Raw genomic sequence first — 18,234 nt, forward strand, 5'->3', positions numbered from 1 at the left:
TGACTCTTATTCCTGCCCAGTTCCATGTAAGGAAAAGAAAGGGCTGGCCAGTTGTGAGACTTGTTATGTTTCTGTTCGAAAATAGTGGTTCTGTAAGTACAGCTGTCTCTGTTGATCCTGTCAGTGTAATGAAGTTCTGTGTTTTTCCACCGCTGTAGAGCATCTCTGTAAAAATGAGGTAGTTTAGGAGGAGATGGTGCAGGACTGGCCATTCGGAGGATTATGGAAAGTGTAAGTCCTCTGGTGGATGATTTCGTGATGTAATCGAAGGTGGTTACATAAGTGTGATTGCATTGACGTGTCTTTAGGAGGAGGATTATCCTGAAGGAACTAATCTTGTTTTCAAGGGAAATTAGGCCTTGACCTCCCTTGCTGAGCGGCTTGCAGAGTTGAGGGTATGTTGTCCAATGAGTTTTGTTTCAGAGGAAATGTTTGATTTCCTTTTGAATATGGTGGAGAAATTCTTCAGGAGGTGTGAGTACTTTGAGGGTATGCCATAAGACACTCGCAGCAATCTGGTTAACTATTAGTACTCTTCCTCTAAGTGAAGACATGGAACGAACGGTGTTCCATTTACCTAGCACCTGTTTAAAACGGTTGTGCAGCTGTGTCCAGTTCAGTGAGTAATATATTTTGTTGTTGCCAAGGTACACACCTAAGTATCTTTGTCCTTCGCTTAACCAGGTACGTACATTCGATCGGAGAATCATTTCTAGCCTTCCATCTGCCTGACCACAAGCCCGTGGTTTTTGGAGAATTTAATTTGGCCCCTGAGGCTTGTGCATATAATCTGTGTGCTTCCTCGGTTACTGTCATTTCTTCTTCATTTTGGACTATTACAGTGACGTCATCGACATATGCTGATAGGTAAATTTTTTTATGTGACTCTAGTATGCTGGTTCATTTGGAGATGATGGTGTCGTGTATTCTTTTTAAGAAGGGTTCTATGGCCAGTGTGTATAATTGTCCGGAGAGGGGGACATCCTTGTTTGATCCCTCGAGAGTATGACAAAGTGCGAGTGAGCCTGTTGTTGATTTTTAAACAGAAGTGTGCATCTCTGTAAAGCAATTGCACTGTTTCATTGATGAGAGGACCATAGCCAAATACCTTTAGGACTTCATAAAGGTACTCGTGCTCTACCCTGTCGAAAGCCTTCTTCTGATCAAGACTGACGAGTGCTAGGATTTCACGTTGGCTGTTTGCGATGTGGATGAGATCTCTTATTAAATGGAGGTTATCATGTATTGATCTTCCTGGGACAGAGTACGTTTGATGTTGGCCAATAACTTCAGGCAGTGTTGGCTTTATTCGGTTTGCTATAACTTTGGAAATGATTTTGCAATCGGTATTAATTAGGGATATTGGACGCCAGTTTCGGATATCCGTGTGGTCTCCGTTCTTTGGTATGAATCGTGCTACTGAGGTCGTGACGGATTGTGGGAGCCCATTGAGGTAGGCTTCTTGCAGTGTTTTGAAGAGAAGTGGCCTGAGTTGATTCCAGAAGACTTGGAAAAACTCTGACGTCAGACCATCAAGGCCAGGAGATTTGTTCTTTGGCAAAGATGTGCATGCGGTTTTCAGTTCAGTTGTTGATTGCTTGCTGTTGCCCAACATCAGCAACTACTGTTAATACTTCTTACAGCTGGATAGATGGCATGGGTGCCATCTATCCAGCTGTATCAAGATGGCACAATCAATTTAATGAAACTGGTAATGTTTGCAAACCTAAGTCTAGAGAACTAGATTATATAAAGGATCAAGTGCACGAATCAGTAGTGACTCGCTATTACAAAAAAAAAAAAAAAAAAGGCAGTTTTGCCTAATTGCCGAAGTGCGCATGACAAAAGCCTAGTTTCAGGTTGGATATATGGAGGACTACACGAGTTGACATTGAACTGGCATAAAAATTAATAAATAAAATAAAATGCATACCAAGCTGGAATTTGCAATACGTACTGCTTTTGTACTTAAGTTTTTTTTTTCAATAAATATTTGCATTAACGAAATGCAGTTGAAGAAAAAAAAATTCAGCATAATTGAAGTGGAGTGCAGTAAGAACCTCCAGTTCATACTCAGCTTATACTGAAGCACACAATAAATGCAAAACAACAATCAGCAAATTCAAGTCTGATTTTGTAAGGGCAAATAGCAGAAACTCGTTTCCTGTCCAAATGAAAATCGTGTCTTCTAGTCTCTCGTGCCATCGGATGCCACTTCTTACCTGCGCTTCCACCTCTTTCTCAATTCAAATGGCCATATTCTTACTGTATATAAAGATAGGAAAACATTCTGCCATATCAGAAGCAGAGCACCATATATCTCCTGTGTTTTAACCAGAAAAAGACAGAAGAATACTAAATAACTAAGGTCTTCCGCATCCATACCATCTATCCAACTGTAATCAAACGTTCTGCATCATAACTAACAAATGTCCTATTGTCTCTACATTTTTTAATCCTCAGATAGTACTTATTCCAATGGGTGGAAGCAAACATATCCAAACCATTCCAGTAAAAAATGAGATAAAAAGACTGACAGCAAACTACCCACCGCCCTCACCTCAATCCTCTCCAAAACAATGGAGAAAGTGATCAACAGTCAACTTCTCCACGACCTAGAGGTCCACCAGCCAATCAACGGCTATCAGTATAGATACCACCACTAGATCCGCAGCTGATCTCTTAACCTCCACCAATGACAACATCCACCACTGGACAAGCGCCACAGAAAGGTTTGGAAAAGAGTGCTGTTTCTGTTGACATTTTGAGAGTATATGATTGTATATGGTATCGAGGTCTGCTCAGTAAATTGCTACGGTTTATTTCCCAGCTTCTGTAACTGGATTGCCAGCTTTCTCTGCTGGTCGTACAATGCGCGATATGCTGGATGGCTACCTCTCTTCGAGCTTCTCCACTAATGCAGGAGCTTTGCTGTTTTTCTTATACCTAAATGAACTACTCCCAATCACTAATAATCTTATCCACAGCTTTGCTGAACGATAGTACCCTTCATCCATTCTACTCATTCATAAAAATAATGCAGTGCTCAAACATTTCAAGATCGTCCGCAACCAGTGTCTTAAACATTAATTTCTATACCACTCTTCAATGGGACGAGGATAACCTAGTCATCTTCAGTGCTACTAAAACGTAGTCTTGCCTTCTTTATCCTTTCCACCCCTAGCAAAAAGGTGCTCATTTGTAATACACAAATCTCCATACAAGATCAGATCAGATCAGATCAGATCAGATCAGATCTCTCTCTCTCTCTCTCTCCCCCTCCCTCTCCTGTACTGACATTTATTCTCAGCTTCTCCTCGTAATACTAAATAACTAACAGGACTCCCGTCTCCATGCCCCCATAAAAATGCATTACATTAACAGCTTCCGCAGCCTCTAAAAAAATCTAGGCATTCTTTTTTGGTCAAGACGCCACTTTTCACCTGCCATCACAAACACACACAGCTCTGTCTTTAGTTTTAGCTCTGTCTTTTCTACAAAATAGACACAAGCAGGAGGTATCCGGTATCCCTTTTAAGCCACCAGTAAAAACACAGAACCTGCTTCTCCTCTGTCTCTTTTATTTTGTCTATCTGTTCTCTGGAATAGCCTTCCTCATGAAGTGTACCCAAAAACAAAAACAAAAAACAAAAAAACAAAAAAAAACCTCCAACTTTCCAAGAAAAATGTCAATAGATACATTTCATCCAGGACACTGGTGTGTAATAAGTTCTTTTACCTCTCGTGTATGGGATCGATATACAAAATATTAAAATATCAGCTTTCTTTTTTGTAGAAATCCTGCATAATATAAAGAATATGAGAAAAACGCTTCAATGACACGACAGTATACATTTTGATCGTAAAATAGAAAAATGTTATTTGAAAAAATTTTGAAAATAGACACATGCAAAAAATGATTACATTATACTTCCTGAAAACATAGCAAGAAAGCTGTTTACTATTTTTCAGCCGAAAAAAAAATGTTTACTAATATTACTGTTCGATTTTTTTTTTTTAATTTAATATATCAAAGAGTATTTTAGAAAAATATTCCAGTTACGGAATCACCTAAACTGGTAAATAAGTAAGGAAAATGAGATGATGCGCATTTATTCAATAAGATAAGGGAAAAAATGCAATGTCTTTTTTGGCGGACGAACTTCTCAATTCACATAAGACAGTACGTGATCTCTCCTCAACATGGGGAGAAGTGCAGCAAGCTGTCGACTGTTACAGCGTTAGCAGAATGTAAAGGCAGGTTAACGACTGCTTTATGGCTCTAACATAAAGTTGGCTCAACAATTAAAGAACAGATGGGGGATACCAGAGAAGCTCGTGGAAGTCGTCAACTGCAAACTGCCGACAAATGACGACTTTATGAATCACCGTCGCTGTTAAGCGCGTTGACAACTGGGCTGCTCCATTAGATACAGCATGCAATACTGTAAGTATATCTGATGGGAATCGGAGTGGTCAAACAATATCAATAACCTCAATAATTAATTACTACACATATAGAAGATACTAAAACTAGACGTACATCTGTAGATTACCTGAAAATAAGTCTAATTATACAAATAATAATAATAATGTCCACAGATGGCGCTGATGTGATTTTATTTTATTTTATTTTATTTTTTGCAACCTTTCAAGCGTGGGCCGATATAAAAATGAGAAAGGAAAAAAAAATCATCATAACAATCATGCGTTTCGAATACAAAAGAAATGGCACTTCAGTGTTTGGATGTGTATACAATTCTATTTTATAATAACAATTCTATTTTATAATATTGTTTATGTTTCATCAAGTAAGATATAAAATCTCTATAATAATAATAATAATAATAATAATAATAATAATAATAATAATAATAATAATAATTATTATTATTATTATTATTATTATTATTTTAATGGAACGAATGTTCACAGCATACAGTAACTGGCTTGGCTACGAGGTAAGTATTACTAAACTTTAAACTAAATCTAGTACAAAGTCAGTTTTCTTAGGTGAACCATGAAACCAGCTGCGTTAACTTTTTTTATTTAATTTTTTTTTTTTTTTAAATGTGAATCTTGTATATGATTTGACTAAAATTATAAGAATCATACATCAATAGAAACTACACTGAAGAGGCATATTTTTCGAGTTGACATTATTATTTATTAAGCATGATTATTAGTATTATTATCATTTTACCTTCCGGACAATTTCGATAGATTGGAAAATTATTTAAGTAATAAAGCAATCACTCTATGCTGAAGAAAGATAATTGTATTGTTTGAAATGAAGCGGAAATGCTTTGAGGCATTTCCTAGAATATACAGCAACTCGGGATTTTCCATTTAACTATAAAGGAGAGGTCTGGAACTTTTTTATTTGCTTATTTTCTCGAAAATTAAATACTAGCAGCAGGAAGGGCAGCTTTAGAGATAAACAGAAGACCATGCTTTCAAAAACGCTCTTTTTCTTTTATCCTCACTTGGACAGGTAAAGGAAACGATCCATTTGAACTTTAAGTTCCTGTTTCACAACAATGCCAAATGACGTCACATGTTCCTGTGGTAGATTCGTCTTGACCTTGAACTTGTAGACATGAAGTCGTCCCAAGGTCTCTTTCTCGCTTACACACACATACAAAGTGAGAGAGAGAGACGGCAGATGGCAGAGGCGAAAGAGAGAGCAGATTACTGACTACCCTTAGTCAAGGTAAATGCCCTCTTCCCGTAAACAGATGATGAGGAAGTAAGGTCCACAAAATTTTCAAAGAAAAGCAGGAGGATCCAAAGTACTAAGAAGTTTCAATTAATATTACACAAAATTCAAAATACAACGAAATACGTTCAGAACGATTTCACTGTCGTTTATTGAATTTGGTCTCAACACAGATTATTAAATTAAATTAAAAATTCAGTCTAAAACTTTCAATGGCACTCAAACCGCAGCAATAAAATACTCCTAAAATTTATATTACAAAATGCACAAGTATATTTCTATTTCTGTTTTGCAATGTAATAAATACTCTTTATGAGAAGTTCCCTTAACATGAAATGGGAATTGATACTATTTATCTTAAAGTATTATAATTAAAAAGAATTTATGATTACATAAGTTCATATTTTATTAAAGATTTTTTTAAAAAAACTTCCGTTTGTGGATATAATATTTTAATTAATTTATTTATATATACAAGGAAAATTAGACAGTTCTTTTAAAATTAACATGTTAGTTTTTTTTTATCATAGTCAGATTTTTAGTTTAAAGAAAATTAACACGAAATATAGCATGATAGTATTTCCAAACTAGAGCGTTATAAGAAGTTTTCTTGGATTTTTTTTTATTGTGAACTCCAGGTGGCGCCAGGGGCATATAGCTCACCGTGTATCAAATCCTAAAATTTACGACTTTTGATGAGCCTAAGGAGAGTTCGCACACGCGCATTTTTACTTGTTAAACAACATAGCGCATGCGCAACTGTACATTCAAACCTGGCGAATGCTGAATAAACAGCACTGCGCGCAAGCTTTATTTACACTGGCAATACGGAGTTGATCGATATGTGTATGATGGAAATCAACCAGACAATATTTTACAGGAATATTAAAATTTAAAAAAAAAGAAAAAAAAAAGGAGTAGGCTACAACATCACTTTCACTTAACATTCGAAAATAACTATGTTATTATTACAAACGTCAGCATGACATTTATATATCAAATGCATAAATAATATGCCAGAATTCTCCTAAACGTACTGTTTTCACGTTGAATGCCGCCTAGTAGTAAGCAATAAACATTCAAATTATTTTCAGTGCTCGGATTAAGAAAAATGAACTATTTGAATCTTAAATAAGAGAAAGAGAAATCAAATCGAAATATCGCACCAAGAGGGTGTTTATGTTAATTTGTGATTTTCATACATATTAACAGTTTCGATAACTTTGCTTCTCATAATAATACAATATCCAGGTGCAATGTTTAGACATCAATCATCAATCATACTAGTTTAGAGTTCACGTAAGCTTTCTTTCATCTTGGAAAAAAAAAAAAAAAAGTGTTATATTCAAGTTAGTTTATTGCAGATGTTCACTGGTTCAGTTCGTTGAATTTGGAGTAAACAGCAAATTATAATCTTTCAGGGAAATGATCCGGGTGGGAACTATGTGCGTGTGTGTGTGTCAAAATTTGATTGTAATTCTAGTTAAATCTACGAGTAAAATATATCAAAAATTGCACCCCTCAGCAAGTGCGCCTCCAGAATATTACTTAAACTAGATATTGCTGCTATTAGAATATTCTTGAGAAAAATTTCTCACACTCTCTCTCGTTGACTGAATTGAAAGTAAAGCCATAGACTCCCCGGGAGGAAATAAAACGACTGTGTGTGTGAAGGAGATTTCCTCTTGAGAAATTTCTTCAAATATATCATGAAAAATGATAGACAGGGAAATATTTTCATAGATATATGTACTTTTATTAATATAGGATGTTTAACTGAAGAAAATGCGACGTTTTTTTTTCTATTAATATAAAAGTTGTTAGGAATTATTTTTTTTTGTATTATACAAAATATTACAAGAAATTACAATTTTTTTGTAATAAAATCTATCTGGATTTTATTTATTTATTGCATTACAAAACGTTGTGCTTTTTGTAATATAAAAAAATTAATCATTAGTTGTGAATGCATTTAAATTTTTTTTTCAAAAAGAAAAACAAACAAAAAAAAACGGATATATTTAACAATGTTAAATACGTCCACTGACTTTTTTTGCAAACGTATAATTTTTCCATTACTAACTTCTCAACGAAGATTATTTATCCCAGTATGTCGTTCTTCAAAACATTAACTTATGATATATTTTTCTAAAAACGTTTTTTTTTTCTTCTGTTTTTGAAACGTTTAGTATATAATTTTTTTCTTCTTTACTTCGCGCTATTATTTTAAGAATTACTTACGGGAATATTTCCATAAACATGCGCAGTGAAAATGTAGAAATAAATGCAATGCATTTATATTCCATGATCTAAATTTCTTTGTGTGTGTGTGTGTGTGTGTGTGTGTGTGTGTGTGTGTGTGTGTGTGTGTGTGTGTGTGTGTGTGTGTGTGTGCGCGCGCGCGCGCAATAAAATTTCTTTTAGGGGGAAAAAAAGGAAAAAGGAAGAAATGGAGAAGGGGAGATTAAAGAAACCAATGTAGTGCGAAACAGAAAACCAACACTAGGAGTATAAGATTTGGACTAAGACAACGTTTGGTTAGTTTCTGATAGTATTCAGGAAACGGTCATTAAGGAGATATTCATCTTTCGTCGCGAAGGCATCCACGGCAGTTGGCTGCAAAGTCCCTGGCAGATGGCGCTAGCCTGATGCATTATGTAATAAGACTAATGACGTTTTGACAGCTTGCAGATATCTCTACACTCTAGCACTCAGCTTACGTTGCTACACTAGAACGTGCAATTCGATACAAGGTGTGCAGTTGTAGTTCATCAAGCGATGCTACTAATCGGATCTAATCACATTATCTAAAATACCAACTGCAGACACCTACAATCCCAATTACGGCCGGATTTGAGGTCTCAAAATTTTAAATATACCGTCTTGGTGACAGGCGCAATAAGTAGAAGACTATATTTACAATCTAAATGAAAAATAAATAAATAAATTAAAACAAAATATACAAGCAAAGAAAACAACTTTCAACTTATTCTTGTATCAATTTGCCCCCAAGTTTGCTACTTTTGGTATGTCAATAAGTTGCTCTCCATGATGGCTGAGATAAAGTTATAATATGAATGCATTAAAAACTTTCAATTTGTTTTTAACAAACATATAACAACTATTTGCTCAGGCAGTATTGTATCTCTATTACACTCTTATTTTTTAAGCATGAACAGATCGCTTATGACGATTCCGGTTTCAATGCAGTGGAAGAGAAGACTCCTCTAATTAAAAATAAATGTTTTATTTATATTTATTTAAAAGGAATTAGTAGAAATGATGAGATCACGGTATTATTCTCTTTTAAATGACGTATTCTTGGATTACGTCATCTAATAATAAGATACCGTCTGAATTTCTTGATACCAAGTCTTTTTTTTTTTTTTTTTTTTTTTTTTACTTTGACGTATGTTTCCCGTTTTGACTACGTGGATTATTTTCTTTACGATTTAAATTGCTATCATCGGAATCATTTTGAGATAAAAGAACTGCAGTCGAACTCATCAATAAAAGCACCAAATTAGTGCAGTTTGACAGTGACAGCAAACATACGCAGAACTTTTTCACGTTTTGATTTAAGCAATAAACTTAAATCAAAAAGTCTCTTAATTTCTTTTCCTATAAGAAAATAATACCAAAATAAAGATTCCGAACGTTAATTTATTATATGAATGCTCTTTGGAATAGATTTTAGCCCATTTTCACACAAAGAATTTTTTTTTTTTTTGCTGTTTTTTTAGTTACAGTGGATTCAGAATGTCTATTTTTCTCCTCAAGCATTACTTGAAAATTATAAGTGTTCAGATGACGTCAGCACTTCATATATAATATTTATTCTATATTGTCTTTCCCCCCAACCCACCCACAGAGGGGGGGGGGACAGGGCATATCATCTTCAAGTTTTGAATAAACACCTGGATTTTCCTGTTTGTTTTTGTTTGTAATTTTTTTTTTTTTGGAAAAAAACAAGCATATAAGCAAAATAAACTTTAAATTCATTTATGGACCTGAAATGAATAATGTACTTTTGAAATAAACATTTTCGCAAAAATAGATAAGTACTTTATAACCATTATGAATTTAAGAACTATGATCACTATTTACACCTACAAATGAAAATATTTCATTAATATTTTAACAGAAAAAAAATGCTTTTAACATAAGATTTACCCCAATAATTTCGGACTGCATGGTTTGAAAACGACTGCAAAGAATTAAAGAAATATTAAACTCGGGAAGAATAATGAAGTCTTTTGGAGAGGTAATTGGTTTAAAAGGACTGTCATTAAAGTTATGATATTATCTGGCAAACAGGAATGAAATCTAGAACAGATAAGAATATTAATATAAGCTCTCTTTCTCTCTCTGTCTGTCTTCTCCTATCCTACTTAGGGGAGGAATGAAATGGCTTAAAAAAGTTCCATGTTTCATGTTTGCAAAGGGAGGGGGGTAGATTATCTCTCAGTCAGCCCACGGCACTAATGCACGACAAGTATGCAAGTTTTCGTGGGTAGGATTTAAATTAAAAAAAAAATAGATTTACGCTTTTTAAACATTTTAAGAGCAGTCCGATATAAAGGTATAATTATGTTATTCGTTCATTTCATTCTTAAACTGGCAAATGTATGGCCCTATAAGCCTCCATTTTAATTGTGCATTCGTCAACAAACTTAAACCACTCTCCTTGGTTTGGTTTTTTAGCCTGTATCTTCCGCACTGCTGGGTAAAGGCCTCTCCCATTGCGGGCGGGTGGATTGGGTCTACTTCTCCCATGGTGACCCACTTGGGAGAGTGTATATATAGTTGTATGAATGAATGTATGAAGGTGAAAGGCAATCACAATCATCCATGCCCACGGTAGGATTCGAAGCTGCAGCCTTTTGGCTAGAGTGAGGCTACGCTAACCACTTGGCCAACCAGGCTGGCCTCCTTGGTAATCAGTGTAGAAATCCATGAGACGTGGTTTATTACAAAATGAAATCGCGAAGAACTGAAAATGTAAACACATTTTTATTTTAAAATATTTCCAGTAATTATGAAAAATTCCAAAGGTTAAAAATAAACCAATCGTCGAACGCATTTTTTAAGGTAGCAAAGTTTTTTTTTTCTTTTCTGTCTCACCTATCATTATCTGCAAGTATGGATACATTATCATGGCGTACTGATAGCTATTGTACACACCCACACACCATAAAATGCAGAGTTACTGAATTAAAAACTCGAGTTTCTTCAATAAGGGAATACCTTAATTGCATGCACTAAAGATTGACTAACTTGGAACAGGCTAGACAAAAGTTCTCTCTCATACCCACTCATCCACCCAATATTTTAAGCCATTCATTAAAACGGATAAGACTAACGCGTACTCCAAGATATGCTTTACTAGGCATTAAAACAAGAGTTGCGAGTTGCTAATTACGATCCACTTACAACTGAAAGAAAAACCGGTTTGGTATCAGCTTAATTATTCAACAAGTTTTACCAGTCTGATCGATACATAAGTATGGGGCCCGTATTTTATCCTCTGAACAACGAAATTTTATTTGGTGCATTGTATAAATAATACTGGCGCCTGTCTGAAACGGAAAATTACGGAGAATATTTGGTTAATTTCAAAATGAATATATTAAGAAGGTAAAAATATACTGTCCTCAATTTGTCAAGTATTACTGCTTGTCACAGTGAATTCAATCGTCATATGGAATTATTTGATCCATAAACTTCAAATGGATCAAATAATTGCGTAAAATATATATAGTATTATGTACGGTTTAATAAAAAGGGTAGCTGATTCTAGAAACACACACACACACACACACACACAGCGTGATAGTAATAAATCATGATTATTTATAGTAATAGTAGTATTACTACTGTGCAAAAGCTATGTAATTAAACACATTTAATTAATTAACTGTGACAAAACTGTAACGTTATAGTAAAATAGTACTATGGAGTTACAGTTTCTGATATTGCATACTTCCACATGCTCAAGGTATCGACTGTGTTTGTCATTCATTACTTGTATGGAGATAAGGAAATTTACTACTCAAATTTACTACTCAAAAGACGGCTCCACACCCTCTCTATTACTAATGCCAGGGACTATCCTAATAAACATTTTCGAAAGTAGCGGATGTGCCGAAGATGAAAGTGTTGAGCATTGCAATATATCGAGTATAGTAGTACATCCACCTAATTTTATGAACTGAGAAATAAACCTGTAACAGTTGTGTTGCAGCAATTTACAGGTAAAATTCTCGCCATGTTCGCCACAATTAAAATGCCTAAAAGCATATGGTCAATTTGAACAATTTACAAAATTCATATGTCAATTGTTTTGTGCACTAAGCGAATATCTTTTCTAAGGTTGTAACGGTTGTTTTTCTTTCCTAAAACGGTATGCATTTTTTTGGGACACCATGTATATGTATACAGGGTGGCGTACAAGGAATAAGCCAAAGAACACGGTGAAACGATACGGTCATAATAACTGCAGTGTTGCTCAACTGTACACATATTGTAATTTAGCCACGCAGTCTTGTTCTTGCAAGCATTGTCAGAGTTTGTAAAAGTGCTCCTTGTGTGTTACCACGTTAACTCTTTTTAAATGTGTGCTTTTCAAGAAAAGATCCCGGTTAAGTTTTCAGAGACGAGGTACGCTGACATCTACTTCTTCTACGGTTTTTGTAATAACGGCATTACGAAAGCGCTGCTACTGAGGAATACTGGCGACGATTTCCCGTACATATTTCCCCCTAATCGACCAGTTTTAATTGATATATTCTAACAACTGCGGGATCGTTGCGTTAGTGTCTAAAAGTGATGTCAATCACTAACTTCAAAATAATCAGCTTCGAGCAGTACAACACAATCTTCGAACAAGTACTGGTATCTTCACAACTAAGAGAGTGCCTACATCCGTGCCATTGATAAGAAGTAATCACAAAAATGCACACCACAGTTATAAGCCACAAGTGAACTGTTGTCATTGTAGGCAAGTGCACTTTATTCACCTATAAGTGAAGTTTACTCCTGATATCGAATAATACTTATGCGTATTTAAGGACTGGTGAAAATTCTCATACAACAGCAAACGAATTAATTATTAAAAACATATGTAAAACTACGATCATCTCAGTGGAAAAACACTACACTTTATTTATTTACGCTAATTTATTATTTATTTTATTTTATTTTCAAAATGAACTGCTCTGCCATTTGAAAGATATTCCTTTATTGAGGCGACGACAACGTATATATTTTCATCATGATTGAGCTTCATTGCATTTTTTTTTTTTTCGGCAGGTTTTCGATTATCTGAACCATTACTAACCGAACCGTTGAATTCCTCAAGGAGGTCCTTAACTATAGCCAACTAATCTCTCGACCTTAACTCTTCTAGAATATTGCGTCTGGTGTCACATGAAAGCACAAGTGTAAGCGCAAACGTTTAACGATAGAAATACACTGCACCGAAGAATTTTGGAAAGACCACATCGGAAATGACCAACGACTGAAAGAACAACATCAGCATTATTTATGACTAGCATAAATGTGTATCCGAGTAAAAGGCAGACGTTCAAATAATCGATCTTTCAACTTAAAAGTGAGTTTTAAGATGACGTTATATATATTTCAAATTATAGTTATATACTTGTAATCCTAAAATAGTCATTTATCGTATATGCATATATATTATTCTCCCCCCCCCCATTACAATATTTTCTCTTTTGTCTTTTTTCATCTAAATTTTCAACTTCTTTTAAATTTAGTGTAACATTCTGTTAAATCACGATGTTAAATCATATAATAGCACTACTCATCCATTCTTCAATATTAAAAGTGCCAGGTTTCGTTATGATATGCTTAATTTTAATATTAAGCATATCATAAGCATCGACAGACTTCACTAATTTTTCTTAAAAATTTCATATCAACTGTTTCCATTCTTTGATCAACAGTTCTGTTTCTAACCGTCTTTAAGGCCGATATATTAATGTTTGCTAGAAAATTTATTGCTTTCATTATCCTGCGTGATTTAACCCAATATATCGGATTCGTTTATTCAACTACCTATATCCAAATTAAATCCTCCTCCACTCCCATGTATTCACTGAACATTGCTCAGAAGATACTAGTCTGTCTTTTTTCTTTCATTACTAGAAATGAAGCCACGATTTCAATGCTGTCTTTTGATATCTTGAAGATGGGTTAGCGAATCTTAGAAAGCCGTTTTTTCCAATCGGAAAATAGCCAAAACGGCACGCACTAAACACAACTCGTACAGACAATTATTGTCTGTCTTACTCGGTCTGTCTTATATATTAATTTTTTTTTCGTTCTTAACAAAATAGAATTGTTAAGATGAAGTCTTTAAAAAAATCTTACATACTGTGCATATTAATAAAATAATAAGTTTTTATACTTTATGTTTATCTTCATTAAACAATGGTAAGCGCATAATTCAATTTCTAGTATTTCTAGAGTTCATGTCTACTTTAGATTCTAAATATGAAAAATCATTTTAGAATGTTTTACCAACTGGAGGGCAACTTATATTCTTTTCAGTTAATTAGTTAATGTGTGTGTGTGTGTGTGTGTGTGTGTGTGTGTGTGTGTGTGTGTGTGTGTGTGTGTGTGTGTGTGTGTGTGTGTGTGTGTGTGTGTGCGCGCGCGCGCACGCACACACACACACACACTAGAAAAATTGTTTAGATCACCACGTAGTTAGCTCAAATAAAGAGCGGGCAGTTTGGGGAGGGTGCATTTCTTTGGGTCTCTGGGTGCTCATTAGCCACTGCTTTAGCTGCAAATATGAATAAATTTATACTGCTATTCTTCGAAAAGAAGTAGCTTTGTACCATGGCTCATTCGACTGATTTTTGATATCTAAAATTCCCAGCATTTATTATACAATATAATAAGCAAATTATTATTTAAAATGCATGAACTGATCTTACTTTGATTGTCTGTTCACGTTCTTGTCTAAATTTCTATATAAAACTCTTTACATATTAGACTGTTAAACTAGTATATATATGTCAGCAATTTTTGCACGTGTAAATACGGATAATTATGCAATAAGAAATGTATTTCATATTCAGAGGAAATTCTGCAATAGTGGATTGCACACCAAGTAATATTTCGAAATGACTCCAGTAAGTAGTTGTCCTGAGGAGCGTTACACGTTAATACTTGTTAATTTAATAGAATTAATTAATGGTCTGTAGCAGAAACATATAGTATACATGTAAACAAACATCCGTAATGGCGATCATATTTCACTACAATGTGCATTTCTGTAGGGGAGATCAAATATATTTAGAGGTGCAAAAAAGTCTAGGAATCAACTAGCTGATTGAGAACCATATTCTGAAAAAAGTAACTTGCTGTCAGAAAAAAAGGGACTTATTTGAGTATACTCCTCCTGCTATTCCACACACACAAGGTTATTTTACAGTGAGTTGTGGAGTATTTAAAATTAATGCCAAGGCTTACTAAGACAATGAAGAGTATACTGTTTGTAAGTGTTTCTCTATTAGGCGTGAGAAGGAGAAGAGATTCGTACTACCTACACCCGAGGACGATCGTTTTTAGTTATTTTCAGTTGAAAAGGTCTATAAAATTCTTCACGAAAATGATAAGATTTCATCCCGGGTCTTTCTAACTAAGACACGTGTCGGCTTTTTTTCCCTCCCTAAAAAAGCCACGGAGGCGTCTTGCAGCTGAGAGAAAAGTAGATTATTATCTGGAAAACAGCAAGACATTACATAAGGAAGAATCAAAATAGTATGCAATTACTTTCACTGATGCTACCAATCAGATCAGCTGAGATCAGCAAACAAACCAAAAGATCCTAGACTGGTGCCATAATGCCTTACACCTAATAACTGGATGAACTAAATGATCATTGGAATCGGCAGCTGTATATTTACACGAATATTCGCATGGTAATCTGGTTATATTGCCATGAGAGAACCTTAGACTGGTAATTTGATCGATCACTAGGGTGTATTTCCAAGTCTTGTAATATACCTAATAATGCAAAGTATTATCAGGTCTGATTATGCAAAGTATGTTAGTAAGAAAATTCTACATTCAACGAATGATGGTGGCATATGTAAGAGGCAATATTTATAGGAATATGCCCTTAAAGTATACTGGCTCATAATTTATTTATTTATTCTATTAATCTTTTTACTATTAACCTATAGTACATTTTGTAGATGGGCTAAGGCTTTTTTTCTGTTTTTTTATCAATTATATATATGTATATTGTATATTTAATTTATTTTTACATAGTCCAGAAACCCTGTTCTATAGACCAAACATGGAACTCTTTAAGCCACTTCAGGCCTCCAATAAGCAGGGCGGTGGTCTCACACCCGGCGATGAAATTCATATCCACCTAAAAGTGTGAGAGGGATCTAAGTATTAGTCAAGAAATTCATCTATAGAGTCCCAGGCACACGGGTGGCCGCTCGACCGTCTCATTTTATAATTTCACCTCCAGTCCACTTAATACAATAATCTAATAAAAAACAATGGCAGATTTCTCGAATAATGCACATGCTCTTTTATATAAGCATAATTTTGTTGTTGAAGGCACCAGAACTGCACGTTCTAGAAATAATGAGCATGTGATCGCCCATTATGATAAGAAGAAATATTTTTGCGCTTGGGGGTTATTTTATTTAGAAAAAAGACAAAATAATGCCAGTGTTAACTGACAGAATATACGTTCAGACATAAAAAGAGTAGGAGAAGGATGAAGAAAAAGAAGAGCGAGAGAGAGAGAGAGAGAGAAGGATGGAGAATTCTATATAAATTGGATTCAGTTCTAAATCTCTCTCTCTCTGTCACACACACACACCACATACAATTTGGGCATTTAACAATTTCTAGCTGATCACGAGTACAAAAACCTTACACTCGAAAAATTCAATTAACCAAATCGAATTATTTTGGTCATACTGTGATTTAGGATGTAGAACTCCGATAGTTAAAGGGGAGAGGGTTAGTCGGCAGATGAACTCTCAACTGTACATTTCTGCGTGTGACTTCAGTTAAGGTGGGGAAGAAATGTGACCGCGCGAGACGTTTAGCCCGCGAGCCGTGAAGAAAAGAAGTAATTTATCATCCGTGAAGGCGAAAACAATTAGAGAAAGAAAGGCCGCCGCCGGCAGCAGTCTGTAACAAACAGGCGAACAAAAGAGCCCTCCATTAGAGGGATGTAAGAAGTTGGCCAAGAAACTCATCTCCAGAGTCCCAGGCACACGGGTGGCTGCTCGACCGTCTCATTTTATAATTTCACCTCCAGATATTAGAGAAGCCTTTATAATTTCCGACATCTACATGGTCACAACCATAAACATCCAATCTGGTGTTGACAGATGTCCACTTTAACCTCGACAACTACACTTAGTTAATGCTGCAATGCCAAACAACACAACACTACTGAACTCTTGTGCTAACGTCATTAAAGAAGAAAAAAAAGTGGGGAGGAAGATATGTGACGAAATAATAAAAAAAACAAAACAGCAAAGATGTTCACCCCTTCTCTAAAATAACAGAGTAGAAACATTTTGTTGCTAAAATTATTAACGGAGAATGAAACTTAATTCAAGCGCCATTTTTCATTTTTTTTAGCAATTATTTCTATTTTTAAGAGTTACTTTCAGTAACGATAGATGGAAGTTTTAAAAGCTAATGTCTGAAACGTTATAACGCTAGAGGCTCAGATGTGCGTTTAGCCAATAAAGTACTTACTTTAGAATTCCAAACTGATGGGCAAACGTTAAAAAATTAACAATAAAGTCGATAGAGAATTTACTGCCGCTACAGATATCTTTGTTGGTGTTTGTAAAAAGTCTACAAGACTCGAGGGAAAAAATTGCACCAAACTTTGAAGCCCCTAATGAACTTTTCGGTTGTGATGTCTACTATAAAAATGCATAATGGATTAAAAAAAAAGGAAGTTAATCGATACCGATAAAAAGAAATTTATTATATTTTAAAATAAAATATATTTTATTTTAAAATGTAATAAATAAATAATAAATAATATAATATAATGTGAATGAAATGCCTATCCCGTGATTCCATAATAGAACACTTTAATTAACAAGTATATCATCTTTAATTAGAAAGTAAGAGTCATAGTGAAATGTTAAAAAAAAACGCAATCAAATATCGTGCAAATAAGTGTAAAATGAAATGATTTTCCTACATAGGATATATCAAAGTTAATAACATTGAAGAGAGAGCTGACAAATTTCTTCGGTGTATTGCTACTTGATTCAACGTTGTTGATGTAATGTCAGAAAAGAAGAGAAACGGGATACGATACAACAAAGTATCAATAGAAAAGCTGATACCTGCTTACGAAGACGAAGGGAGACGTTACCTGAAAAGGCCTACAGGGATGAATACAGGACAGAGATAAGAACCCCGCTGACAGACGTTCAGTGATCCGTCATTGCCAATACCGGCTCTCATAGACTACAAAA

The sequence above is a fragment of the Typopeltis vanoorti genome, chromosome 23 (assembly GCF_054136105.1).
Source record: "Typopeltis vanoorti isolate ZY-2024b chromosome 23, IOZ_Tvanoo_1.0, whole genome shotgun sequence".
NCBI lineage: Eukaryota > Metazoa > Arthropoda > Arachnida > Uropygi > Thelyphonidae > Typopeltis > Typopeltis vanoorti.